The following is a 27,789-nucleotide window of genomic DNA, read 5'->3' on the forward strand; positions in this document are numbered from 1 at the left end:
TGCACTAGAGAATAGTTTATGCACAAAGGTTTCTCCAAACAAACTCTTAAAGGTTGCAGTCACAGCTGGATGTTTTAGTTCTACAATATAATGGCCACTCAGAGCTCCAAGGACTCAAGAACAGAACCTGCTACATGCACGGAAGCTAAGAAAAAAAAAAAAAGAACAGTGAGCTCCTCTAATCCTCTGCTCTAATCCACCCCTACTAAAGGCAACTTGCCTGCTTGCTTTAAGCTGAGGGACATCACTCGCCAGAACACCTGATTCAGCAGGCCCAGTTGCCAAATGGCTGAAATCTACAGCATACAATTGGAGAAACATCCTTTTGTCATAATGTGATAATAAAAGCAAGACTCTGGTTCCAGGAATTTGCTGAATCCTCTTTATTCAGTAGCTTTGTTAACTTTTTTGATAGCATCAAACTGTTTATTGTACTGTAATATGTTTTTACTTTCGAATAAAGCAAAGTTTTGTCAACTATATCATGTTGTGTTTAATTATCTCAAGGTATAACTAATTGAAGTATTAAAGCAAGTGATCTAGTTTTACAGTTTTTTTTTCACCGTTGCTTTTTGTTTGCACCCAACATTACGTACTATATGGAGAAGTGCATCTGTTCAATACAGCAACAAAATCTCTGCTCTTAATGTTTTGCATGTCCTCGACAATTTTAGATTGACTTCTTTACATGCAGGCTTTTATGAAGCCGACTGATGGAGAGCAGTGTTGTTTTGTGGGGGGGGGAGTTCTCTGGCCTGCAGGCCTCTGATAACAAGAACATAAACTGGCACTGTGTTTTAAGACACTCAGTTAAAATTGAATGGATGGGTGTTGTACATAAGACTCTGGAGAAATGGCTTGTAATTTTATTGATGGCTTTTGCAAAGTGTGCAATGATGAGGATTCATTTAGTATAGACCTAATCTGTTATCATAAGAGAAACAAAGTACTAAAGAAAACTGAAAAAAATATGATCAGCAGCATGGCTATTCTATACGCTGACAAAAAAAAAGCTTTAGGAAGAATAACAGCAAAGTAGCCTGCCCACATCTTCTAAAACAAAGTGATCACTGCTAAATTGAAGTAATTTCGTCTTGTTTTGGGCACAGGGCAGGATTACCACATCTAATACACTGTCTTTGGCTATTACCTTAGACTGAGGCTCTAAGGCTCATGAGCTCCTGCTCGTCCCTTTCTGTGTTTCACCCAGGATCACAATAATGAGGGTAATAACATCTGCAACACTCGGACTCTTCAGCTCAGTAATGGAGATTTGATTTACTTGTATCTGCCCTCTGGGTCTGAGTTGCCTGAGGCTGCAATCATGCTCATAGTTTTTATGCCCAGCACCAGATGGCTTCTCTGATCACGTTTTGTGTTATACTGTTTTGTTTTGTTTTTTTGTTTTTTTTGATGGCTATAAATTTCTGCCGTATCTACATTAAAATAAATGATACAATGTCAAGTCAGGCGACTTTAGCTCCATTATATGTGAAGATCTTTCAAGTTTGCATGTTGCATATATGAGCCCCAGGTCCGTTCACCTTCCAATGCTTAGTCTGATTAACATATGTTAACACTGTGTTAAGAAAACATTTTGCTGCAGTCTAAAAGAATGTACGAGCCACAGCTCTGGGAAGGACGCTGGGAGTCAGAGGTTGCACTGCACATTGTTTCTAATATTTGAATTGCAATAATGTGCCAGGTAAGATACTGTAAAGCAACTTTGGATTGTTTAGATAATGGACAATGTTTATCGGCGAGCAAGGATTTTGAATGTGAGGACAGAATATACTATTTGATTAGAGAGACAGAGTGCACCAGTGAGACAGAAATGAACAAATAGACAAATGGACCTTGGACAAATGAACAAATTTATAAAAAGTGCAGTGCATTTGAACTTTAGAGCAACCTCCAAACATCCTATGGTGCACCAGGCCACAGCAGCCTTTCTTTCCATGTTCCTTGCATGCGTGATTGTTTCAGTTCAGTTCTTTTATGGTTATAACATAGAAGAAAAACAGAACTGAAAACAGCTGATTATCTATTACTTAACCACATGATAGCGTTGCATCACAATTACAGTTACAGTCCATGCAATCAGACTGATTGTGAAAAAAATGTCTAAAGCCTGAGCAGGGATTTATAGTGATGTTTATCCTGATGGTGCTATAATTTCATGCTTCCATCAAATCTCCTCAGTTTTCTATTTTGCTGCTGCCACTGAATTATAACTCTCCATTCTTCAATGATTCCTGAGGGGACATGTCTTTACCACCAGCCTGGGCATATAGCTCTGCACGTGTCTTGCTCTTTAAAAAAAACAATATTACCATCTCTAATTTTAATTTCTCCAATCAGCAAATTTAAAACTCTGGGTGAGGCATGACCTGCAGGCTGTGGCGGACACCAATGATATCTTTGCAATACAGCATGATGTAAATTCCAGTCATGGTAAGATTACATTTTCCAGTTGATATTGATTTATATTTAGAGGCAGATTTATGCTGAGACCATTTAGAAATGCTTAGTTTTAGTACAGCTCTCTTCAGATTTGCTCTCAGACTCACCCTTCTGTCTGGATCCTGAACACCTAGTGAGGGAAAGGAGATGAAGGCGTAAGTGATGTGGGTAAGACATGACAATGCATGCAATCATGGTGAAATTTTTAGCCAATGCCATCACACAAAGCAAGTAAAGACTCTCAAAGCACAGCTCCCTAATGGCTACTTTATGTGGCATCAATATTCCAGTCTTCTCATGAGATCGGATATACAGGGTATAACTCTGTACTTTTGAAACAACCCCTAGATCACAAGGCTGCTGCATGGATTCCAAATCCAATTACCGCAGCAGTAGATCAGACTGCTGAATTTGAAATAACTGTGTATAAAATGTAGAGTTGACTTGATGTACTGGTACTACAGAATACACCTTAGCCACTCACTAATTCGTATTTTTTGCCTTCTTCAAATATTTTTGTCATTTTAAATGATTTCAAAGACTTAATACAAATTGTTTTTTTGCATGAGCTACCTTTTCACTGTATTAAAACTTACAGAAACACATTGAGCACTTTGAACTTCAGAGTTCACTGTATTCAAATGATAGTTTATACATGTTGTTACACCCTTGTTGGACCAACAAGCATGGATTAACAGTGTAAGAGCAGAGATTCATACAATGACGTCACCAAAGTATCCAAAGACTCTGTTGTTGGCTTTTTCCGTGATTCACATACTGTGGCGGGTGCACTAGCGTTTTGGCCCAAAACGTGCAGTTTGGTCTCATCTTTGTTTTTGTTTTTTTTGAGGATCTGAATATTCATTGCTTAGAACAGATGAAATAATAACAGGTCTGCGCTACTCTCTTAAACTGAATGAAAGAGAATTATCTATTGAGATACAAAACCTTCTTATAAAGTAAGGAAAAAAGAATGGAAAAAGAAAATGATGCACTAAATTCTTTATGAACTTACAATAAAGTAGAAGAACAATGAGGGTATATAACAAAACTCCTTATTACTAACATTGGGCTTTTTACTTTGTTCTTAAGAAAAGTCCTAAGAAATGTCTGTGAGAATTATGTCATGTTCTCAAACTGTTGTTCGCAGAAGCGGAAAGTGTGTTTCAGTTTTTGTTGTTCCTTAAAACCCAACCAGTCTCAGCGAAAAGCTATTAGACTGCAGCACCATTTGCACACACAGGAATTTTACATAGAAACGGAAAAGAACATTTTGAGAAAATCAAGAACAGCCACACAAAATCTAGAGATGGTGGAGCTGAAACAGCAAAGGACAAAGTGGAGGTACTGCTGAAGGAAGTGAACAACAAACAATATTTAGTTGAGTCAGTAGTGGATATAATCAATATGTATCTGTAGGAAGGCTAAACAGTATATATAACCTACCTATTTAACTATGCTAATATGCTAAATAATATTACAAATTGCACATTTTTAAAGTAAATGGTAAATAGTTGCTTATATAGCGCTTTTATCCAAAGCGCTTTACAATGTTGCTTCCCATTCACACACACACACACACACACACACACTCACACACCGATGGTGGTGGCTGCCATGCAAGGTGCTCACCTGACCCACCGGGAGCAACTTGGGGTTCAGTGTCTTGCCCAAGGACACTTGACATGTAGCCAGGAGCGGGGATCCATGGTCCACTGCCTTACCAGCTGAGCTACAGCCGCCCCCTGTAGTAAAACAATCCAAAACACGACTTTGTGTGGGTGTGTAAAATGTGTATGTCAGTAATTATTATATGTTGTTCTGTATTTATTCTGTAGTTTAGATAAATAAAAAAAAAGTACAAAGTTATGAGAATGTTTCTCTAAAAAGCATGAACTTCAAAATATAGAAACACAGTAAACTAAACACGCTCTGTCTGCAGAAATGTCAGGCAGAAACAGAACCAGCGTACTACAGAATAAGTACAGAATTATAGCTGTTAAACTGTTCTCACAGTAGCGGACAGAGTGAGAATGGGCAATTGTGTTTCTAACTTTCTCGGTTTAATTTGCAAACCAATCTGACTCTCGTCGTATTTGCCAACACAATACTAAAAGGAAAGCACAGCAAATTCTGATTGAGCTCCTTTTAACATTAATAATTTCAACCATGATCTCCGCTGACGGCTGTGGTGATGAGCAACAACAATGATGAATATTTACAACTGTCTTTAGTGTAGCCCTGCTCTTAATGCATACCCTCATCTCACCAGATGGCAATGGATAGATTTAGAGTGCTGATGATGAGTATTCTCTGAAAAAGAGAACACAGTTAGGGACTGAGAATGGAATTGCAAATAACAGTATGAAATAGAGGTAGCTGGTGTTCAAAAAAGCAATACCTTCAGTGGTATTGGAAAATACACTCATATTTGTTTGTGTATAAGAATTATTGTGCAGGGTGGAGATGGTCTGAATTCCTACTATTTGCCTTAAAATAGCTGAGATGCTGAGTGTATGCTAAATATGTCAATACCCATCAAAAAGTCAGGTTCAGGTCGCAGTTTAAATCAGCAGACTTTGACATTATAAAAGAGACAGAATATCTAATGCACTGAGCTCTTTTGAAAACCCACGTTTTTATTTTCCATGCACAATGAAACGGGGCAGCTAGCTGACGAAAAGAACCTTAAATTGGGAGAAAGTGGATGACGCTGATTGTTGCTCTGCCTTGCAAATCAGCAGCAGCCACAGCAGAGGTTTTTCTACATTAATATGTCAACAGAAGGAAATTACATGACCGCAAGTGCAAGTAGCCTTTAACACTTTTGAATAAAGTGGGTTTTAAATTTACATACGGTATATTGTATACATTATTTGAGAATTTTCTGGCTCAGGAGTTTTTTTCAGAAATGCATTGTTGGAGGCAAAAGGTGCGTCCCTTTTTATACTGCAGGATAACATCTCACTTTCTATGAGAAAATTATGATATTTTACCATGGTTAAATGCTTCGAGTGTCACTAATCATATATAAAATACACTCCTTGTTTTGCACTTTTTGTGATAACCCACTGCTTTTCCAAATAAAAATGATTCCAAACAGTATATACAGTATATACAGTGTCTTTCTAAGGCTATTTATCTTACATCATGTACTTAGATTGGGTCTATATATTTTTAAATCCCTAATAAAAGAATACTTTTTCGAATGAACATAGACGTGCCAAACAGTAGCAACACGTTTTTGCCTTATAACTTTGTAATAGGTTTAGTTAAGGTGTGGAACAGGTCCATATAAAAATAACCCAAATGCATTTAAACTATGCTAAAGTGAGACTGATTAGTCAAAATGAGCACAGGTTCAGCTGAAACATAACTGCAGCTGAAGCAGCTGTACAACACAGGCGTCAAAGAACCTCAACATTCAGCTCAGTGGGACTGGGGATGTCTGGTGGCCTACCAGCATGCACTGGGGCAATGGAACTGTCACTGTTGTCATTATTTTATCTGTGTCAGTGTGCTTTTAATAGTGTTTACTGTGGTATGTTTTGGTTCTGCAATTTTTTTTTTCATATTTCCACATTATTTTACCCTTAGTCACTACAATGCAGAAGCACTGCATGTGACTACTTTGACATAAATTTAGCCAAATTATTCACACTAGTATATCTTGACTTTATTTATTGAGTTTATCTTGACAGAACATGTCTACTTGCGCTAGATATAACATCACTACTACCATTTAATCATATTGTTTTAGTATTGCAATTTAATGCACACTTGCCACTGTGTGTTTCGGCAACAAATGGGGCCGACGCCACATTCTACAAAATAATTTAAAACAGCTGAGCACTGTAGTTTTTTTCAACCAGGCGACAATTTATTCAGAATTATTTTCAGCGGTGGACTATAAATAATAAGCTAGGTCAGGCTTTTACCACACAGACCATACTCGTTCGTCAGATAACTGATTGATGGCTTTGATTGTTTCATGTGTTTTTGTTTTTTTTTGAGGAATAACAAAAGTATAGAAAACCACTTGGCTGAAATTTTACACTAGACTTTTGTTGAAAAAAACCTACCCAGGACAACCCGAATAAACAATTCAATTCAAGTCAACTTTATTTACATTCTGCCAATTCATAACAAAGTCGTCTCAAGGCACTTTACAGAATAAAGCAGGTAGTAATAACTAAGCAAACCAACGTAATAATGTATACTCGTATAATGAGACACATTTGTGTTATCACTGGACTAAAATCCCAGACTCTGCAGGTAAAGGAGGCCTATAGATTTGACAGGGGGCTTTATACAAGATGGAAATGCAAATTAAGAGAGAAGGTCACCTATAAGATATCATTCAGATTTTCATATTATTTATCATCATGGACATTAAATTCCATCACTATAATTTGTCACTAGAAAACAGTGTGTGCTGTAACCTCAAATCTCAAAGTCACATCTGCAATGTCATCGAAAGAAGCTGGTCAAAGAAGGAGTGTGACAGCACCTGGGGTGATTTTCTTGTGATATTTAGACATTTTTAGCAAACTGTAAACGAGGAAAAGTCATTTGAAGCTGAGTGTCTGCCAGCTCCTTTAAGGCGCTTTATAATCCTCCGTGAAATATCTAAGCCAGACTTGGGCTGCCATGAAATAAACTTAATTTCTTTGTAAATGCTTTAAACAAGGGCCTAGATTTGACTGTGAAAAGCCCATCTCTCTGTCATCATAGATACAGCAACTGGCCTATTTGGATTTTGTTTCGGGAAGCATTCCATTTTGAATTGTTACGAAACGGATTTATATTTTTATGTTAATGCTATGAGTCACTGATCCTTGTAGAGAGCTGTGTTTTTCCTTTTCCTAACCAGTCAAAAAGCCGATGCCTCAGAGTATACAAACCGTACGTCCACAAAAAAACTGTTCATTACCCATTTAAGCGCTGCGTGTTTTTTGAGACTATCACGTTCAATTGTGCAGAATAAAGATATTCTCATGTAAATCATACATTTTTTCTGCTTTCTTCTATCCCTAAGGCTGACACCTATCTTACCCACAATGCAATTCAGTTTGGTGAGAACATCAGCCTGGAGCCACTTGCCTCAAGCAGAGATGAGGATAATCCAACAGAGCTCTGTTAAGAGAGATCCAAGCAGTCTCCCCCTGTGGTAGTACTTCCCAGGACCTTGTAAAGTTTCATAAAATACACTGGAACGTGTTGGAACAGTTTCATGCTAGGGTGATTTAAAAAACAGGAGCGACTTTTTTATAAGTTTGAAATAAAACACAGCATCACAAAGGGCAGACAGGACACAATGTGGAGCCTTTTTCTGTGAGCTTCTTAAAAATGAAGCAATAGGCTGAGTCACAAAGGGTTACAGCAATATATTGCTGCATCCGTTTTTTGGGTAACTGCTAGAAACCACAACTATATAGCACAATTAACAACCAAATGAATGAATAGTGGTCTCTTGATTAATGCTGCTCATAACATTCCAATAGCAGACACTAGTTCTGTAGTAAACATACTTTATGGTTGTCAGGGCTGTGTTTAACCACTGCCTAGTGCTGTACTTCAGTGCAAAAATGGATATGATATGTATATGTCAGTTTAGTCAAAATTAATCATAAGCATGATGATGATTATGACGATGAGGATGAATATATAACTTTCTAGCTAGCACAGTGCTAGCTAACATTATTGCACCAATGATCAACTGACGGAATTGCTTTAATCCATGACAAGCCTTAAAGACTTGTTCGCTAATGGTAAAAAAACATTTAATTTGAATCAGAAACGCTCAAAACCCAAACGTCGTAGTGTGAAATTGCATTCATATATTTACTAAGTACCCCAATATCTAAAATGATCAAGCAGAAGGTTTAGCTGACAGATCTCTTTCTTCTTCCCTTTAGCAGAGAGGCTAAATGCTAAGCTAGGCCTGCTAGTCTTGGTGAATCTAGAGCAGATAACTTCCCAATACAGTGAGTTTAAATTTCCTTTTATTTCCTTTAATGTTAGTTTGAGAGTTTTTCCAAAGTACTGGCTGTTTTTTTTTTTTTTTTGAGAGCCTCACAGTTTTTTTTATGTTAGTATTCTAGGCTTTTTCACAGCTTTAAATGAGATGCATCTGATGTGTATTTACATTTTTACAGCAGAGTATAGTTCTTTTTCTTTCTTCTGTAAGAAACCATTGTTTTACAGGGCTGTATAACGCACCTCCCCGTGTCTTTCCGGTGGCGTCCCTCCTCCTTTTCCATGTATTATTCACGCAGCGACCACAGAGCTTTGCCGGTCCGCGCCGACGGCTTGGTGACGTCAGCGAGCTGATCCAGCAGCTGTAGCGGGAGCCGGGGCGCAGAGCAGAGGTAGAGAAGCTGCTGGATGTGGAGCTCGGACTGTGCAGCGCCGGGGACCGCGGGCTTTTGTTTTGTTTTTGTTTTTTTGTTGTCTTTTTTTTAAATTTTTTTAATCCACGGGATTGTATGGACTTCTCCGCGTTCCAGAGTAAGTAAAGTCGCTCTTCTGGTTGGAGTTATCTGTCGAGTTCCTCGACCACTGGGAAAAATCTGGTGTTTATTTGTGCACGCGTTCGCTTCTGTGACATGTTGTCTGCCATTAAAAGTCGAAGTTGACATTGTGCCCGTGGATAACTTTGTATTCTGCTCGTGGTTTGTTAGGAAATGTGCTACATTTGTTTTGGGGGGAATCAATTTCACTCTTGATCTAACGGTAAACTTTGTTGCGCAAGTCCGTGTAAGGTGGACTGAGCTAACATGTTGAGTTTGGCTCTTTCGAGCTCGAAAACCGTTCACCTCTTTCCAGTCGACGTTTGTATCAAAAAAAAAAAAAAAAAAAAAAAAGAAAGAAAAAAAAGACGGGGGATATCTGAGTTTCTGTTCCTCATTTTGAGCCTATTATTGACACTGGTCGCTTTTCGGGACTGTGACCGATAGTTAATGGTGGAGGAAACAGATTTTGGGTGTTTAGTAACACGTGAAATCTAAAGGAAAAAGCTGCCCTTTAACTGTGCTGTGTTCTGTGAGCAAATATGTAAAATCACGTAAGTCATTATTTCATAGTTTTGCTCATAGTCCATATGCTGAGTACAGCCTATGCATTTAGATGTTGGGAAGTTCAGAGCATGGCTTTTGCAATTTCTCCAGACAGGAGAGGCATCTTGAACTGAGTGACACTCAACCTTGAAAATGAACAAAGACCCATTTGCTGGCATTTATCTTTCATCTTATCAGATATTATTCCTGTTAGAATAGAACTTACGATGATAATAGCTGTGTAAATTTTCTGCCATTGTGTGCTGTCAGGTAATTACAGCCTAAATATTCGATACATGCAGTGCTTTTGGGGAGTGGATTAGCATATGTGTATAGTATTTTCCTGGTTCCCATTTCATTGCTGAGGAGTTGCCATTTGCCATATTTATTTTGCCATTTTTCCATACTCTCCCTTTGAACAGTCTCCTGGTATAACATCTACTACAGAAGTGCTGGAGTTTGTGTTTTTTTTTTTTTTTTTTTCAACCATTGGTGGCGGTAATGGAATAGCAGCCCTTCAAGTGGCTCAGATTGTATGCTGTGAAAATCAGCATGAATAAGCTTCGAGGATGCTAGAAATTGCAGTTCAGGAGAGCAGTTTTTGCTTTGCAAGGTGCGCCCCTTATCCCCCAGGAGTGACATGGATTTGAACCAATGATCCTGTCCTCTACCAACTGAGCTACAGCCCACCCTACTTTAATTACGAGGTCTTTATTCAGCTTAATCAACTGAGGTTGTGACATACTGGCTGCCTTGAATGAGCTTTTGCTCCGCAGAAAGTATTAAAGATTTTGGTTGAAATATATCTGCAGTATGATATTGTGTTTTGTAAGCCAGTTTGCTGTCACTTGTGTCCATATGCTAATGATTCATGTGCAAATAGTGACCAAAATCTAAAATTGCGAGATTCTGATGCTGTTGTACAGTTGCAAATGAAGAGATTAGAGGAGCAATTAAAGTGACAAAACCTACCAGTGAGTACACATAAATGAAAAAAGGACATAATTTTAGTCCATCTTTGGCCCGTCCAGTAGTCCCACTTTTCTCTTCATTTCAGGCTATGGGCAAGTTACCACATGTCTTGGCTTGGAATGTCAGATGTTGTTTTTAGACAACAGTCCCTTTTAGATACTTACACATTTCCATTAATCTGACCGCATCTGAACACATCAGCTTCATGTCTGAATAAGCATCCTGGTTGCTTTTCTGTAGCAGTTGTGATGACAGTGTTATTGAGAGTAAAATGTATGTATCACTTTCAACAAGGCACAAATCTGAACAACATGCAGTGACAATAACGTATGGGCATGCACAACATTATACTGTACTTACACTCGTTGCTGGCATTGATGATAGCTGTCAAGATATGGTAAATGGATGAACGTTTTGATGTGACATGCCATTTTATGCCCTATATTTTGTGTTAGAGCTGTATATAGGTACTGACCTCCCAATTAGTTTGATTCAGAAATCCCAGTTAATGATTTTTTTATTTCCTCCAACCCCATTTTATTTTAACTTTCTTTGGCATCATGCTTTGATGAAGAAAATGCCTGAAAATGTTATGATCTAGAGTCTGAAATTCTATTAATCATATTTGTTGTCATTTCTAATCACATTTATGTCCTCAGTGGGCATCATAGCTGGGACTAAAAAGAAAAAGGGAGTCACTAATGATTCCAGTAGAATGGGTGTGATATTTATGTGGTGACTTGTTCAGAAATATATTCAGTAAGACAGAGGGTGTAGGTTGTAGTGCAGATACAATGCAGTGGGTTCAAAGGATTAAATTGTATAATGCATTTAACACTGTAAACCGTGTAGACTGTGGCTTTTGCAGCAGAATTTCCACAAAGACAATGAGTGATGGAGTTGGTGAGCAAAGCCAGTTTCCTGCTGAGATATATCAGACATGTCTTGTTATCAATTTAGGTGCTAAATGACAGTTTTAGAGCAGCACGGTGGTGGAGTGTTTAGCGCTGCTGCCTCAAAACTAGGAGGTCCCCGGTTCAAATCTACTTGGCGCCTGTGCGGTTTGCATGTTTCTGTGTGGAGTTTGCGTGTACTCTTTGTACTTGCATTTGTTTCATCCCACAGTCCAAAGACATGCATGTTAAGTTAAACTGTCACTCAAAATTGCCTGTAGGTAGGAATAGTCTGTCTGTTGATGTCTCTCTCTCTATTGGCCCTAAGATAGACTGGCAGTGTGTCCAGGGTGTACCCCCCTCGGGATAGACTCTAGCCCCCCGCAAACCTGAACAAGACACAGCGGTCAAAGATAATAGATGGATGACAGTTTCAACTAGTTGATTGTCAAGTTTCTGCTACATAAAATAAAGAAATGCTTTTTTTGTGTTATTTGTGATTTTAACAAAATATCTTTTGGTTTTGGGCACTGCCCTTTTCAAACTTCGTTTAATATTTTACTGTCCTATTGGTTTTCCTTTTGAAGTTACAGTGTGCAACATTTTTTAACTATTTTCTTAAGAGAAATATGCTCCATATCTAATCTTAATGTGGAAAGGTGCAGTGGAACCCTCCCGTGACACAGACTCACTGAACAGAACTGGTAGTGGTGCAGAGATATTCTATTCATTTCTATAAGGTTTTTCAGGGAGTCAGCTTTCTAAACAATCTGAGAGAGCAACCATTTTTTTTTTTAATTTCTAACTTTTTTCACATTCTTATTCATTGAAATTTATAACGACTACCTGAAGGGCTGTGGAGAGTGTGGTGGAGTGTAAAGAGCGAAGCAAAGCCTTACCAGAGCAGGGAGAGGGAGAGCTGAGCAGAGCAGAGAGGAATCATGTAGAGTCCACGGTAGCAGAAGTTAAGGTTGTACAGTGTATTTTTAATTAAAAATAGAAAGAAAAAAACAACAGAAGAAACTACAATAAAATCAGTAGCTGCTTAACTAATATTGAAAGTTCTCTGCACTCTATACTTCAGGCAGGGCTGTGCCCCTCCATTATAACATGCTAAAGGAATTTCCATGTAGGTCATACACTGAGGGCAGGGGGATCTGGCCGAAAGAAAATTAGTCTTGATTATCCACCAAATTGCAAAGTGAGTGGTTTGATTCACTGCTTATCCTCTCAAATGTTTAAGTGTCCTCGAGGAAGACCATAATTTAGTGGTTCCTGGTGGATCAGACCAGCTGCAGTGCTTCCAGAACACAGGTGAACTTCCCTCTGTACTGTCCTCGAATGCCTCCAAAAACAGTAGCTGTTGCTAATAGGTGGCTAATGCTATGACTTCAATGTTGACGCAATGTTACTCTCTTAATGTAAAGCTTTCTTAGGTTTAATTTCATCGTCTTTAGCTGCTGTGGCCACCAGTACTTTAGCTTGTTGACTGGTAAAGCTCACACGTGCGGGCGTCTCCATAGAAACTTTTTCTTCTTCTTCCTTTTTACATAATTCAAAAAGAAGAACTTGAAATTGGACGAGACAAGTGTTTTTTTAATAAAAAAAAAAAGTATGACAAACTTAACAAAAAGTACCCAGCTGTTCACCCAGATATAGTTGGAATCAACTCTAGCTACCTACATACCTTTTGTTTTGCTAAAAAGTTGTTCACTACTTATTAAAAAGATTATGAAAAAGGAAAGAGAGTGGAAGGACAAGATAAGGTTTAAAGCAAAGTAAATAGACTCTACATGGGTAAATTAAATCCACGTGCCAAGCAATGCTATTTTGATAATTAACGACAATGAATTAGTTAGACCTATATGACTCGCAGCACAGGTGTGTATTAGTTGGCCTGGCTGAATACCTCCAAGTGTTTGAAAGCTTTACATCTCATGAAGCCCATTAACAGTTTTGCTGCGGCTGGAATGCAAGACCTGCACATTCACAAGCTGGGATGCTGTCAAACTGAGACCGCAGTAATCTTTGCAAAGGTAAATTGGTTCTGCTCTTAAACTAAACAAGAAACAAAAGTAAAATAATTAGAGTATCTGCAGCAAATCTCTTCAACATTTCTCATGCTTTTTAACGTAACGTTAGTCATCTCCAGGGGTCTCGCACAGGCTACCAAAACATGTGTCCTAATTCCAGTGCCTGCTGATAAACCAGCCTCCAAACTCACCTCCTCACCCTTTGACTCTATCCACTTTGTCAGAAACACTAGGATTTAACCCTTGATATAATCCACTGCAAGTTGGTTTGGCTCCTTCAAAAGCACATTTGTTACCGGTGACAGGAATTCAGCTCCAGCTTGTAATGCTTTGGTCCTTTATGCTGCACAAACACGTTGCTGTCCATCCTCAGAGTCTTGGGGACTATAAAATGTGAGTGGACCAGAAAATAGATAAAACATCTGATTAGATTGAATTCATCCAGCAAACATAAACGATCTTTAAAAACAACCCCATATTGTTTCTGAACCTGGTAATGTGTACACAAGCCCCTCTTCCATGTCAAACATTAAAAAAAAAGTTGCTGAGTTCATGTACATTTGTAAGATATAAATGTTAATTTCATAGCTGTAGCATTAGTATTAGTAGTAGCTGTAATATTAATAGTTTCAGTGAATGAGTTCGTGTAGGGAACGGCCCACTGCGCACATACAAGAACAGCGTTCGCAAACTCTTCCGAGTCCAGAATTTCCCAATTCAGCCTGCTATGCTAGTGGAGAGGACTACACTAACATCACTGACTTGAAGTAGACACGTTTCAGCACTCATCGGTAAGTATTTTGGATTTCGTGTTTGTGTGGTAGTATTTACGTTGCTGTGAAATAACCGGCATTTTCAAAATTGACACCAAGGCACGGTTATAATAAAGGTGGAGTTAGCGGGTTCATTTGGTAGTTAGTTTACGTTAGCCTCTCCTCCCGCTGTGCTTCACCATGCTGTCCGGAGGACTCGGCTTTATGCAGGAGTCTTCATACAAATTATTCCTGTACAGGTGGTCAAATAATTACTTTGCAACTACTTTTTCAAAGATTTTAAAAAATAAAGGGGAGATTGGATATTGGTCTGTTATTGGTTAAAACATCTGGGTCAAGACGTTTTTTTTATGTAGTGTGGTTTAATTACAGCTCCCTTATAGGTCTGTGGTACATAGCCTGTTTCTAAAGATAGATTGATGATATCTAATACAAATGTAACTATTAAGGGTAAAGCTTCCTTGAGCACCTTAGTTGGAATAGGGTCTAGCAGACAGGTTGTTAGTTTAGATGAGGGAATAGTTGAAGTTAGCTCGGAGAGATCTATGGGTAAAAAGCGGTCTAACAGGGATTGGGGCCTTATTGATGATTCTAGCACTGTTGCACGTGAAGATCTATCTGTAATATTTGGGGGAGGAGCTGGTGAAATTTTTACCTAATGCTTACAATTTTATTCATAAAGAAAGTCATGAAGTCATTGCTGCTTAGAGTTAAGCTCAACAGAACTATGGCTCTTAGTCTGGCTACAGTGCTGAACAGAAACTGGGGGTTGTTCTTGTTTTCTTCTATTAATGATAAATAATATGCTGTTCTGGCATCACTGAGAGCTTTTTTGTACATTTTTAAACTATTTTTCCAGGCTAAATGAGATTCCCTTCCTTTCTAACTTTCGTGTTGCCTGTTTTAAGTTGCATGTTTGTTTATACCATGGAGATCAACCTCTTCTGGTTTACTGCCTTCTTTTTCAGAGGGGCAACACTATCAAGTATTTTATGTAGTGAGGCTGCAAAATTTTCAACAAGATAATGAACTTGTGCAGGAGTAACATTAAGGTGGCTACTTTTCATTGTGTTGGCATATGGTGAAGCGAATGATGAAAGAATCATTTCTTGAGATTTGTTTATAGCTTTTTTACTTAAGCATCTGCTATAGTGGAATTTTTCCCTAACTGCTGTATACTCCGTTATTGTAAATTCAAATGTTATTAAAAAATGGTGAGACAGAACAGAGCTGTGAGGAAATATTGTTAAATCATCCGTTTCAATTCCATACGTAATTACAAGGTCTAATGTGTGACTAAAACAGTGAGTGGGTTTATTTGCAGTTTGGGAAAAAACGAATTGAATCTAATAATGAAGAAAACCCAGTGTTGAGGCTGTTACTGTCAGCATCTACATGAATGTTATAGTCACCCATTATAATGACCTTATCTGTACTAAGCACTAAATCAGATAGAAAATCAGAAAATTCGATTAAAAACTCTGAATAAAGTCCCTTATTCAGAGTTTTTAATCGACTTATAGCATATATAGCATATAGCATCAGGGATGAGATTTATCCTGATTTTTAGGACTTTTATACAACTCCTTTTTTTTTTCTTTGTACAATGAGATAGATACTTGAAGCTTTTTTGATAAATTCAGTGTGTTCTTCTCCTCAATGCCTGTCTGAACTGAATAAATACCTGAACCGTTTTCCAGTGGCTCTGTGAAAGTGCTCACAAAGGTGAGCCAGCACTCCTCTACTGACCTTTGGCAGCAGCACTAACAAACTGTGATTACGCTTTATGGCATCATGGCAGAAAGTCAGAACACAGACTCCAACTCACCAATAGAAACACGATGATGTCAACGTTCTCCACGACTTAACACTGCGTGATACCAACTTCACATTCGTTGTTGTTTTACGGTTTGTGCTGTTAAGCATTTTAATCAGTGCAAGTGTTTTGTGACTACATTTTTCTTCGGGCCTCTGCCGCTGATGCAGAGAGGGACATGACAACAGTCATGGTAATCTACACAATCTGACGAGAGTGGTGAGGAGCCAGAGGAGGAGGGAATTGTGATCGAACGCATTAAAGTCCTGAGCCGTGCAGGTGGTGTCATCGTGGAGTTCATCATGTTTGGGCTCATTTAAGCCTTTGATCTAAGCTTTCCAGAAAACCTCAAGTACACCTTTGAGTTTTTCCAGAGGGTCATAGTGAATTTGGATGGGCACAGGCTGTAGACTAAGATACGGCAGCTAAAAATCGAGTTGTTTGCATACCAGGTGAATACCCAGCGACAAAGTAAATTGTCAAGCTTCCTTATCAGATTATTTGGAGCTTTTTTTTTTTTGCTTATTTAACAACCAATAGCCATTACCGATGTCATGGAGGTTTTCCTTGTTCTGATTATTTCTAAAGAATTCACAAAGTTCACATAGGCAGGTCATGGGTGTTATTCGCTGAACTTGTACATTGTACAAGCTGTTTAGCAGTTATGATGAGCATACAACATAAAACCATGGGAAGTGGAGTGAGTGTGCTCCTCCCTGACGATCTAATGGTTGATGGGAATTTAAGTTGGGCATTCCATGGGCTTCACATCATGTTTTCCCGCTTCAACTTCCCAACTAATGTGACTCTACCCTTCAACTATTTCCAGCTGCCATAGAGCTCATGGTGGTGTCAGTCCTAGCATCCACTTTTATTTCAATCACCCTCAACTGATCGTATGACACTCAACTCAAGTTGAAATGGATCTAAACACTTTTCAAGAAAACTTAAATTCCCTTTGATTTGACGTTTAAATTGTACCTCAGTTAGTATTAACAGTTTAATCAAAGTTGTTTTGCATTATTGATGATGTTTGTTATATCAAAGCTCTCCATCTTATTTAGCATTTGTTTTTTTGTGGCTCAGGGATTTGGAATGGTTGGGAATTTATTTATCACCAGTTATAAAGCTGTTACAGAAGTACTATGGCAGGAAACTACTCCTGAATCCTCCTTTTTTGCAGTTTGGTTTCAAGAATAAATTTAATATTTTGGTGTGTGAAGTATTGAGGATTACTGCTATAAATCTTGTCAGTGATTTCAATGTGTTCTAACACTGAAAAGCTGCACTGTACACTGTAAATCCTGTTGGAGGATTTACTGGTCAACAATAAAAACATCTCAATGGATATTTGTTTGTCTTAATTAATTAATCAAATGGAGAAAATCATTCATTTCCTATTGATCGTATTAGAATGAGTTGGCCAAATAAATACTTCTTACTTGGTTATTGCAATTATTTTATTTTAACTGCATTTGATATCAATTAATTTAATGAACTCAGTTAAATTATAGTGCATGCATATACTTAATTTGAGTTGGGGCTACATATATTTATTGGATGGAAATCCTGCCTAAAATGTCATTGAGTTCATCCAATGAGGTATTTTTTTGAGTGTAACTAGTAATAATATTACCAAACAAATGAGCTAATGCTTTGGCATGGTGGTGGAGTGGTTAGAGCTGCTCCCTTACAGCTAGAATGAACATAACCTGTTACACAATATGGGGCATAAACAAAACGGCAACGACTGTTACCAGTGGCATGATGACAACTTTACATTGGTCAGTATGTGTTATACTAAACCTGGCCTGTGAAGTATTATTTTCTGTTGAATGTAATGACTCTGGTTGTGTAGTAGAGCATTATTTTCACATATAGATTTATCACGTATGAAATGATATAATTGCTGCATTTTAGGTAGTTCATTAAGAAAGTATTGACATGGTAATTTAGACCATTCACTTCCTTTCTCAAGAAGGTTCACGAGATACTTCATTTATCTGTGCAAGATCACCCAGTGACTGATAACATCATTATTATCAGCCCCGGCTCCCCATTTCTCATTGTCACCAAAAACTCTATTACGACAAGTTCATTTTTCTACCTAGGGCGGTTGGTTGTCAGATCACTGGAAAGCATGGTGTAACTTGAGCCCTTGTACACAGTCGAGACTTCAAACAGCTTTTTATACACTAGGACTATCACAGCTGTTGCCTTTGGAATCAAATTCAGCAGGATGGTTTGTCATCTCTGTGATTATTAGACATCTCAATTAATCATGGGCTTTTGAAAATGAGACAGCCGAGGGAGCCTTGTGTCATGCTACTGCCCTTTCCACACTCTTGTCCTTCTTTTGTGTCACTTTCTTTCTTGGATGAGACAGGTATTGTTTTGTTAAATAGACTCTGCTTTTCAGTATTAATGGGTCATCTTTGTTGTTTATGTCATGTGTCATTTTGGGAGCATGTTAAAACCCACAAAGAGAGAAGAAAAATCCAAAGTCCCAGGTGCCTGAAAAGGTATATTTTACATTTAGGACTTTGCTGTTTGAGCTGAAAATAACAGTTTGGGTTTTGTTTGCTACTTTTTGCACTATTAATCTTTTTAAGAGACACACATAGCTAACCAAAAATGCAGCGTAGTTATGTATGATGGTGGAAAAATGTAAAAAGAAATGCAGAGTAATTCTATATTGAACATGTAGTTTTTTAAGATATTTGTTTATTGATCGCAAATTAGGTTTGAATACTTTTAATGCATCACTAATGTAGACAGACACGAGACATACATTTTATACGCAAAACTGTTTTTTATTACGAGGGATAGATTGAGCCACCAATTGGCAGCTTGCAGCCCACCATGATTGAATGAATGTTTATGCTGAACCGTAAGTGATAGCAAAAACACATAATTGAAAAGCATAAATTATTGTCATGGAGAGACTAAAAGGTAATAATTTATAATGAAAAAGAAAAGGTTTCCAGTAACCACATGGTTTAAACAGTGCAGGTCACTACAGAACCGCTCAGTTCACTCTGGTTGTTCACAGGTGCCTCTTCGCCCTAATATACTCTCTTTGATTTACACACGAGTGTGTTGAAGACTTTTTCTTCATATTTAACTGACTTGTTTGTAAAAGTAGTTAACAAAGTTCAAATGCTTCTATAACAAAGAAGAAGATGTCTTCAGATCGCAGATCACCCTTGATTTAATATGAAGTTGTAGTTATGTATTGTGTAAATACGGCACATTCACAGATGATCAGACGCCCCTATCACCCTTAAAGGTTTTTTGCAGAAATGCATAATTCACGTGGGCGACTGATTTGGATAAAGAAACTTAAAGTTGACAAGTTCAGTTTTTAAACTCATCAGTAGTTACAGCCCTAAAAATTGTAATAACTACACAATCCACATGAAATAAACTGATGGTTAACTGGTTAGCATCATTAAGGGAGGCAGGATGGAAAAAGAGAGAAAATGTAAAGAAAAAAGTAGAGGGCCGGCTAGCAGACAAGATTTGAAGACATAAACCCACCTTGGCTGTTTTTTTTTTTCTCCCGCTTCATTACGCAGTTAAGTGTAGAAATGTGTTGATGTTAGGATAATGTAATCCACTTTCCACTTCTGGTTTTATTCTACATCTGTAGTCAGTTGTGGTTTATCAAATGCAACACTTCCTCCCTGTTGACATATCACATGTATTGTGTGAATATAACAGAAACACCTATGTGTCGATTCTCCAAATGTATACTGCATATATTATATAGAAGCCATATTCAAACATCTTATATAACATCTTCATTTACATGCTGCACACAAAAGCAGAATTTTGCTTTAAATGTCTTCTTATTCATCCAGTTTATGGTTGTCCCAAACTGTTTTTTGCTACTGGACTCATTTAAGGTAAAATGTCTTCAAGAACCTTAAACAAGACCAGTTGTCACTAACTATCAGCTTTTAGATATTGTATCTAAAAATAGTCGGGTCTAAATCCATGCCACCATCGGTTAACTCAAAAAGCAATAAGCAGAGATTGAGGTAAGAGATTAATGTCTAATAACATAAAACAGAACTACATAAACCTTACTTAAAACCAAAAACAAACTATTATTGTGGATGTCTGTACAGGGTGTTCACAGCAGTTGGACCTTTTTCCTTGAAAGCAAAATGAGTCAACAGTAAATAAATTTGACAAAAAAAGTGAAGGACACGAGGTGCTAGTCCTAATGAAAACTTTCAGTGTGATAAATGAACCAACTTATTGCTGGCTCCTCGGATGCCACATCACAGATTAGAATGGAAATGGCTTTTCTCAAAAATACTTGCTACAGTTGTGTCTAAAGGGGCCTTTGTAAGATTTAACATTCAGTGAAGTCGGACCACTTTCAATGCAATTCTCCTGTCCTCTTCCCTAGGTTGTGATATGTTTGTAGTGTTATGCTCTGATGAAGTTTGAAAAAACAAAGGATGAGTACATTGATTTCTTCACACAATCTGTTTATGCAACACAGAGCTTAAGTCTCATTGGTGTGGCTTTGAAAGGTCAGTTGCAAATATAGTCTGAGGTGAAATATGCTGGATGGTAAACTGAATTGCCAAGGGTAGAGCTGACTTTGACGAAGGCTGCAGAAATGTGCTAGGAAAAACAATAGCTCAGTCAGTCAGCCATTTACTAACTGCAAGCTTTCACCTAGATTTGTTTAACAATATTGTGTGTGTACTTAATATGTAGTGACTTATTTGTTAGCGTTGCTTTTCATAAAGCTGTTAATTATGCAAACCAATTTGCCCGAGTGCTCTTCAAATCACAGACCAACGCACAAGTTTTAGTAATTTGAGTTAAAAACACAATACATGTTTCGACCTTCCAGTACTATAGTTTTAAGTAATGCATAGATCTCTGTGAAGCTACAAACTAATTTCTTTCATAAGATGTGTAAATATGGTTTCTACATAAGCTTGGATTGTTGCCAAACCCTTGGGATTTTACTGTATTTCCCAGGGATGTAGTAGAGCTTTTATGAACTATGCACAGTGAAACAATAAATATAGATTGTTTTGTTGTTGCCTGCCAGTGGAAGAACATGGATGGTAATCGAATCCGGTCTCCCAAGAATAGCCAAAAAACAATCGTCATGTAATGTCATAAACACCATAATTTGGAACGTACATGTTACATCAATTTCATAAGGGATAAACCTCATTGAGTTCTGAGGACCGTTAGTTTGCCCTTTGTTTCAACCATAGTTTTATTTGGTATGTCAATCATGCACTTTTGCATACAGCCTGAATACCACTTATTACATGTGTGCTAATATTGTTTAGGAACTGGCCAATAAATCGCATTAAAGTGATAAAATGAATTTTTACAGATGAAAAAAGAATATTGCGATAGAATGAATCACAAAGAGTTCAATTATTTCTAATCATGCTGGTGAACTAATCAATCATTTCTAATTACAACATTATTAAGAAGGAGAGTTGAATATCATTTGCAGCAATATTTGAGTTAAATACTGGTTTATTAAAAGTACTACATGTAATCCCAAAAATAGCTCTTTAAACCTGAATTGTTAAAAGTACATACACAAGCTTTCATATTCTTAACCATCTATTGCACTTTGACATTTGGAGAAAATATCTTTGACTGTCTCCTAGATAGGTCAGATTGATCTTGTAAGTAAATCACAAATGAGATAAGTGATGCCAATGACAGAGAAAAATGAGCAGGCAAGCTGATGCGTAGAAAGCTCCCATCAGCCTCATTACGTTATTGCTTTCACACTGTGACTTAAGACTTCTTCTGACTCGAGGCAAATCACAGCCATGGGTCTATGTTTGGCTCTCTGTGCAGCTCTGCGTGCTGTCTGCTGTTTTTTTTCCCTCTCTCTGTTACACAACCCCAATTCAAAAAGTTGCGACGATGTGCAAAATGTAAAAACAAACGGAATGCAATGATTTGCAAATCTCATTAGCCCATATTTAATTCAAAATAGAGCATAACATATTACTGTGGTCCCCACTTTGTTTGAACTTGTGTCATACCTTACTGCACTTCTTGTCTGAATGTGGTGGCATTTTTAAAGTTAACTTACCTAACAGACTGGAATCAGTCAGAGGTGAAGTTGTTATCGGTTTTATTTTTTCAGTGCATTATTATAGTGTTTACTCTTAAGACTGGATACCTGTGTTAACCTTTAGTGTGTTAAACTTTGTAATGTTCAGGAATAGATAAGTTTATACATTTAGGTTTACATTTTGATCAAAAGCCTTTGTAATGTCATTTTCTGATGAATGTGTTTTTGCCTCTAAGAGATCAACTAATGGGATGAAAAAGATGGTTTCTCACAATTAGTGCTCATAGCTATCAAAATTTGATAGAGATGTTAACTATAAATAGACACAGGCGACATGTGGACTGAATGCTAAATCAGTTTTGCATCATTGCTTACACCTTTCTGCTCATAACAAGGGCATGCTCCTAGACATATTCACAGCAGATGACCTTTAATTTGCTGGAGAATTCAAAGCTGTTAGACTCTCCCTCATTCGCCTGTTGGTCAGAAATATTTCAGAAAGCCACATCCACAGGGTGATGTGCATCGTTTCTTTAGGGGTACATTTGTATTCCTACAGCGCTGTGCATGACTAAGAACCTGTGTGAGCTAATTTGACTCATGGCTTACCCATACAGACATGTTCACTTCACTTATAGATTCAATGAAAACACTTACTGGCTAACAAAAGACACTCTGCCAACCAAGTTACTGAATCCACTTGAAATCAAACAGCAACACAAAGGACATCTATGAGAAGTCCTCTGAAAGCTAAAGAGAAGCAAATGGTGTTTTTACATTTTACATGTCAGTCACTGGTACACAACTGCAGTTGGTAGTATTTAGTGTATCCTGATCAGTTGACTTGCATAAATGTATTAAGAGGGTGACAACAAGAACAGTACTAGGATAACCAACACACATAAATGTAATGTAGGATGTAGGAGTTTGGCACACATCAAAGTATAAGTCAACACTTTTTGCTCAATAAACAATGTAAAATTTGCAGTATGTCCCCATAATACAACAAAAGGATGTGATCAATTGGTTTTTTAAAGGGGAATTAGGGATATAAACCAGATGAAACCAGGTTTTGAAATTTCACCCTGCATGAATGAGGGAAGTGTAGCAACACAAACAAATATGGGGGCAGTGGATGGAATGGGCTAACGTGACTATGACCACCCAAATCCAAATGGGGATCTTTTATCTTAAGTACAGCAATTTGTTTAAACATTTTTAGGAGTGCAAATTTGGACTAGAAAACCATATTTTCCAATTTTAACAACAGACTGGTGGCTAAACCAACTCAAATCTCTCTAACCTTTTTACCACCACCTCAAAAATCATGTCGAACAGACCCCAGAGTCAGACTTTGCTTGAGACACATTTTTGGATGCTTAAAGTAAAAGTTTGCACAAAGGTTCTAAAAATAAGTAGAACAATAATCAGATAATCATTTGTTGATATTTAATCCAAAATGTAATAAAACATCTATAAGACAAATATTCTTCATATGCATTAGGCTGATTTTCTAATTACCTGATAAATCAGGAAATCAACCTAATGACATTAAATCACATAGAGGTGTATGTATTTAAGCATCATGTGAAATACATCCATAATCACACATTTGATTATTCTGCAAAGTAAGTAATAAACAAAAAAATAGACTCATCATTGATAATTCCTAAAGTCTTAGAAATTAAAAATCACATCTAAGAGGTGAGTAGTCAAATATAAACAAAGCATATACAGAGATATTGGATTTGTACCAAAATAACGAGACTCCATTGGTATCAGTTTATGGTTTTATGTCTCTGTTTTCCATCGGGGTAGGTGGTGTAGAGAGAGAGTGTTTATCATTCATGTCAGAATGTCATGGTTCAACCTGATTTGGATCCTGAAAAGGAATCACTGTGTGTTCCTTTGGTAGAGGAGTGCTGATTAATTATACTTATACAGTCAGGGGTCTTGTGTCTGTGCCATTTACATGTCACAAGAAAACAGGGAATTTGAATTAAGACATGTTTTTCGAGCGAAAGGGCTTCAGGCTCTCTCCTCTAGGAGACAATTTAAAGGTCAGTTTGTTACCTTGGGCAGGATGGTATCTCTGCAGCCATGTCTGTGCTACACGTTTTTTTTTTCTTTCTCTCCTATCTTTGCATGTTTGGGTCTTTATATAGGATTGTGGGTTATACTATTGTCACAAGATGTTAAAAAATAAAAGTAAGAAGGTATTTAGATATATCTCTAAAATGTTCAAAGCAAGCAGGAAGAGAGTTTAATAGTAATACACAATATGATATCAACTCATAAATTTAACTCCAGGTGAGTTGTAACAGTGAGCTGATGTTTACCCTAACGGTGTTTGCAGCCCATAACAAGATGCAGAACGGACATTCCAGGCTGATGGTCCTTGATTGCGAAGGGGCTCGAAGGTTCAAAGAAGGATCCGTGCTGTCCTTAAGTGGCTGTGTGCAAGATTATGTTGAGTCTCCGTGTTTGCAGATCAGTCTGAATCAAGACATTTTGCTTTGGTGTCTGAATCTGTTTTTGGCCAGCATCCCTTGGGCATTTGAGGGGAAGTGCTGTTCTGTTGATGTGAAACATGAGGGGACCCTCCCTTGTATAGTCCAGTTTTAGTGGGTGAGTGGGTCCTGTTTAAAATAAACAGGAAATGTATATACCACAAGTAACAGAGTATGTATGTAACTAATAACTGATGGATTAAATTTAAGGTAATTATTCTTCCAGTTCGTGCTGTTTTAACTCTTCATTTTTATTAGCATCTCCGGGCTTTAAAAACTTTTTTAGGCCTTTCCAGCCATCAAGCACTAGGGTTCTTTATTCTTTTAACTCCTCTAATGAATTCTAGATGACACACCTTAGTCTTGAGGGGAAGCTTCAGTGTTCTTAAGTTTTTCAAGTGGGACTTGAGAGGAATTGTAAGTCGAGTCATTAAGTTTGATCAACCGATAATTAGTAATCACGTCTATTAAAATCTTTTTTTTTTTGTCAACCTGTGTGTTTGACTTCGGCCCTTTATAAATCTTCAGAGGCTAATGTTTTGTCCCAGTTGGTTGATAAATGCCTATGTGAAGCCCTTTTACCCACTTTGCATTCTCTGCAGCAATTGATGGCCTTTGCTGTGGCTCACTGTCTCTTTTCTTGGAACTGTGCTTTTCCCTGTGGCTTAATGCAGGTGGTGCTCTCAATTATTTATTCTCCTTTAAAAAAAAGTCTATTTGTATCTACTTCTTTATGGCAATTTGGCTCATTGGCTAGGTTATCTTGTTGCCAAAATGTGAATTGGATGAGTTGTCATGGCTGAATGGCGGGCATCTGTTGTTGGATTTGTTCAGCTGTAGGCCGTAGATGGGATAGTTTCTCTGCTTTCAGTCTAATCTACCATTCGAAGCTTCTAACGTAGCAGCCGAGTTGTCATGATCCTATGCTATGCTGTGCTATGTAGTTTGCGTCCACAACAACTTGTGTTAGTCAATGCTGGGATAACATATTTTAGTCTGTGCCCTCGTCATTGCTTGTTGTAAGGATTTAAGTGTGTGTCTGAACCTGAAGCTGAGCCTGAGAAGTGGTGGCTAAACCGACCCGAGCTTATTTCAGAAGGGTTTGTGCACTGAAAACATTAGTATCCCCTTAAGTTGACATGGCATAAAGAATAAAAAGAATTATGTTTTCATCAACATAATATTTAAAATACATGCAGTACAAATTAGCCTTCATAAGACATAACAGAAATGCTAAAGGTGCATATGAAAAGAAATGTATAATATCTTGATGTAAAATCTGGTGTCTGTTACTAAAACTCATCAAGATATTAAAACCTGTTGGGCTTGCATTTTACGCTGTAGCTCAGATGGTAAAGCAGTTGTCCACGGACCACAGGGTCAGTGGTTCAATCCCCTGCTCCCGGCTACAAGTGTCCTTTGGCAAGACACTGAACTAAGTTGCTCCCTGTGGGTCATGTGAGAAACCACTGCCATCAGTGTGAACGGGTGAATGGGAATCAACATTGTAAAGTGCTTTGCATAAAAGTGCTAAAGTGGCCATTTACTTTCAGAAGCAGCTTTCAGAAGACCTCACAAGAAAATTGGCAAACCTTCATAAAGCAGTGAGTGAACATGATTATGAGTCTTGCTAATGTTTTGGAATGTACATCTGCATCAGCCACTAGAGATCTGCATAAAGAAAGGACGGTGAAATTAATGCAGCTCAGTATTGGGAAATTTGGAAGCAAAATCTCCCTCCATCAGCCAACAAGACGGTGATTCAAAGCATGAATCAAAATTAACCCAGCAATGATTCAAAATGACGAGGACAAAAAGAATAAAGTAACTGTCTTACCATGACCTTCCCACTCGTCAGACTTAAATATAATTGAAAACCTCCGTGCAGATCTGAACAAGGCAGTATGTGGCCGACAACCAAGCAATCTGGTAGATCTGGTAGACATTTATTCCATGAAGAATGTGCAAAAATTACACCTGAAAGGATACAATTGCTGCTCTGAGGGTGCTAGAGGTTGGAGAAGGTTATAAAAGCAAAGAGAGGACACACAAAGTATATGAGAACATTTCGTGCAGAGGAATACTAAGTTTGGCACTGTTATAATTTTCATTCAGCTTGTACAAAAGAACATTTGTACTAGCTTAATGTACAAATTTATTCTGTACCAGCTGAATTTGCATTAACTTGTATGTTGATTGAAAAAAAATTGTTTTTACCGATTTTGTCATTTTAGAGGGGATGCGAACCTTTTCACTTACGTGTACTGTAAAAAACAGAGGCAATACAGCCACTTTAGGCTCATGAGATTTTGTTTAATGGCACTTTAATTTAGATTAAAAGAATAAACGTTGACTTGTGTAATGGGATTTAACGTTGTATATATTTACACTTATGCCTATTTGTCCTAACCTAGGTGACCCAAACGTGATTTCTAAATTTCTGTCCAAACACAGCCCAAACCCTTGAGTATGTTCTGTTAGGGTATCTACCAGCTAATGTGTGTACTAGAAACTTCACCCTTTCTTGGAAACAGTCTCTGTCTGTATCCTGTCTCCTGAAAACTTCTAACCAAATCCCTCTGGAGCTCTCCTTCACTTTGGTGGACATAGGAGTGATTCCATAAGCTATAAATGTTGATAAATTGCTCTTTATAGCTTTCCGACCAAAATTGCATCACTCTGAGAATTTTCTTCCATTTAGGAATATTTTCCAGTTTGAGATGCTTGATAAATACAGGCCAGGATTTCTAAAAATGGTTCATTGGCACAGCATTATAAAATATTTAGGCAACCTGTGTCAGTGAAGTTGGGAAAATACAAAAAACCTCTTTTATCATTTCAAAAACTAACATTCTATGAATAACAGAAAGCCAAAGCCTGTGCTTCCAAATGACAGTACTAGCATTCAATCTTGTAAACAACTCTTCTATGGTAATTAGAGCTGCACCTAACGATTTTTTTTTCAATGAATCTATTGATTACGTTCCCATTTATTTTTAATGAAGTTATAATAATATAACATATATAACATCACAATTAATTTAAATTATTCCTCCTCCCAAAAATAGGCCTGTCTTAACTGGTAATCTGTGTTTTACAGACTAATATGAAGTCTCTCCACAATATAACTAAAGCATGAACTTGTTCCATTCAAGTATAAGGAACATGGTGGAATCTACAGTTAGAGCA

The 27,789-nt window shown here is 37.6% G+C and overlaps 1 protein-coding gene across 3 annotated transcripts in view; it reads left to right on the top strand.

Annotated features, from left to right (window-relative positions):
* The first annotated feature begins 8,752 nt into the window (after window positions 1–8,752).
* Window positions 8,753–27,789, top strand: part of gulp1a (GULP PTB domain containing engulfment adaptor 1a) — a 78,659-nt gene continuing 59,622 nt past the window's right edge. For 2 of the 3 annotated variants that reach the window (XM_067514791.1, XM_067514792.1), the window contains exon 1: window positions 8,753–8,973. The gene's annotated coding sequence lies outside the window, so the exon portion shown is untranslated. The remainder of the gene's footprint in view (window positions 8,974–27,789) is intronic. The other variant, XM_067514788.1, reaches the window with a different exon arrangement.

Source organism: Channa argus, chromosome 9, assembly GCF_033026475.1.
Source record: "Channa argus isolate prfri chromosome 9, Channa argus male v1.0, whole genome shotgun sequence".
Lineage (NCBI taxonomy): Eukaryota > Metazoa > Chordata > Actinopteri > Anabantiformes > Channidae > Channa > Channa argus.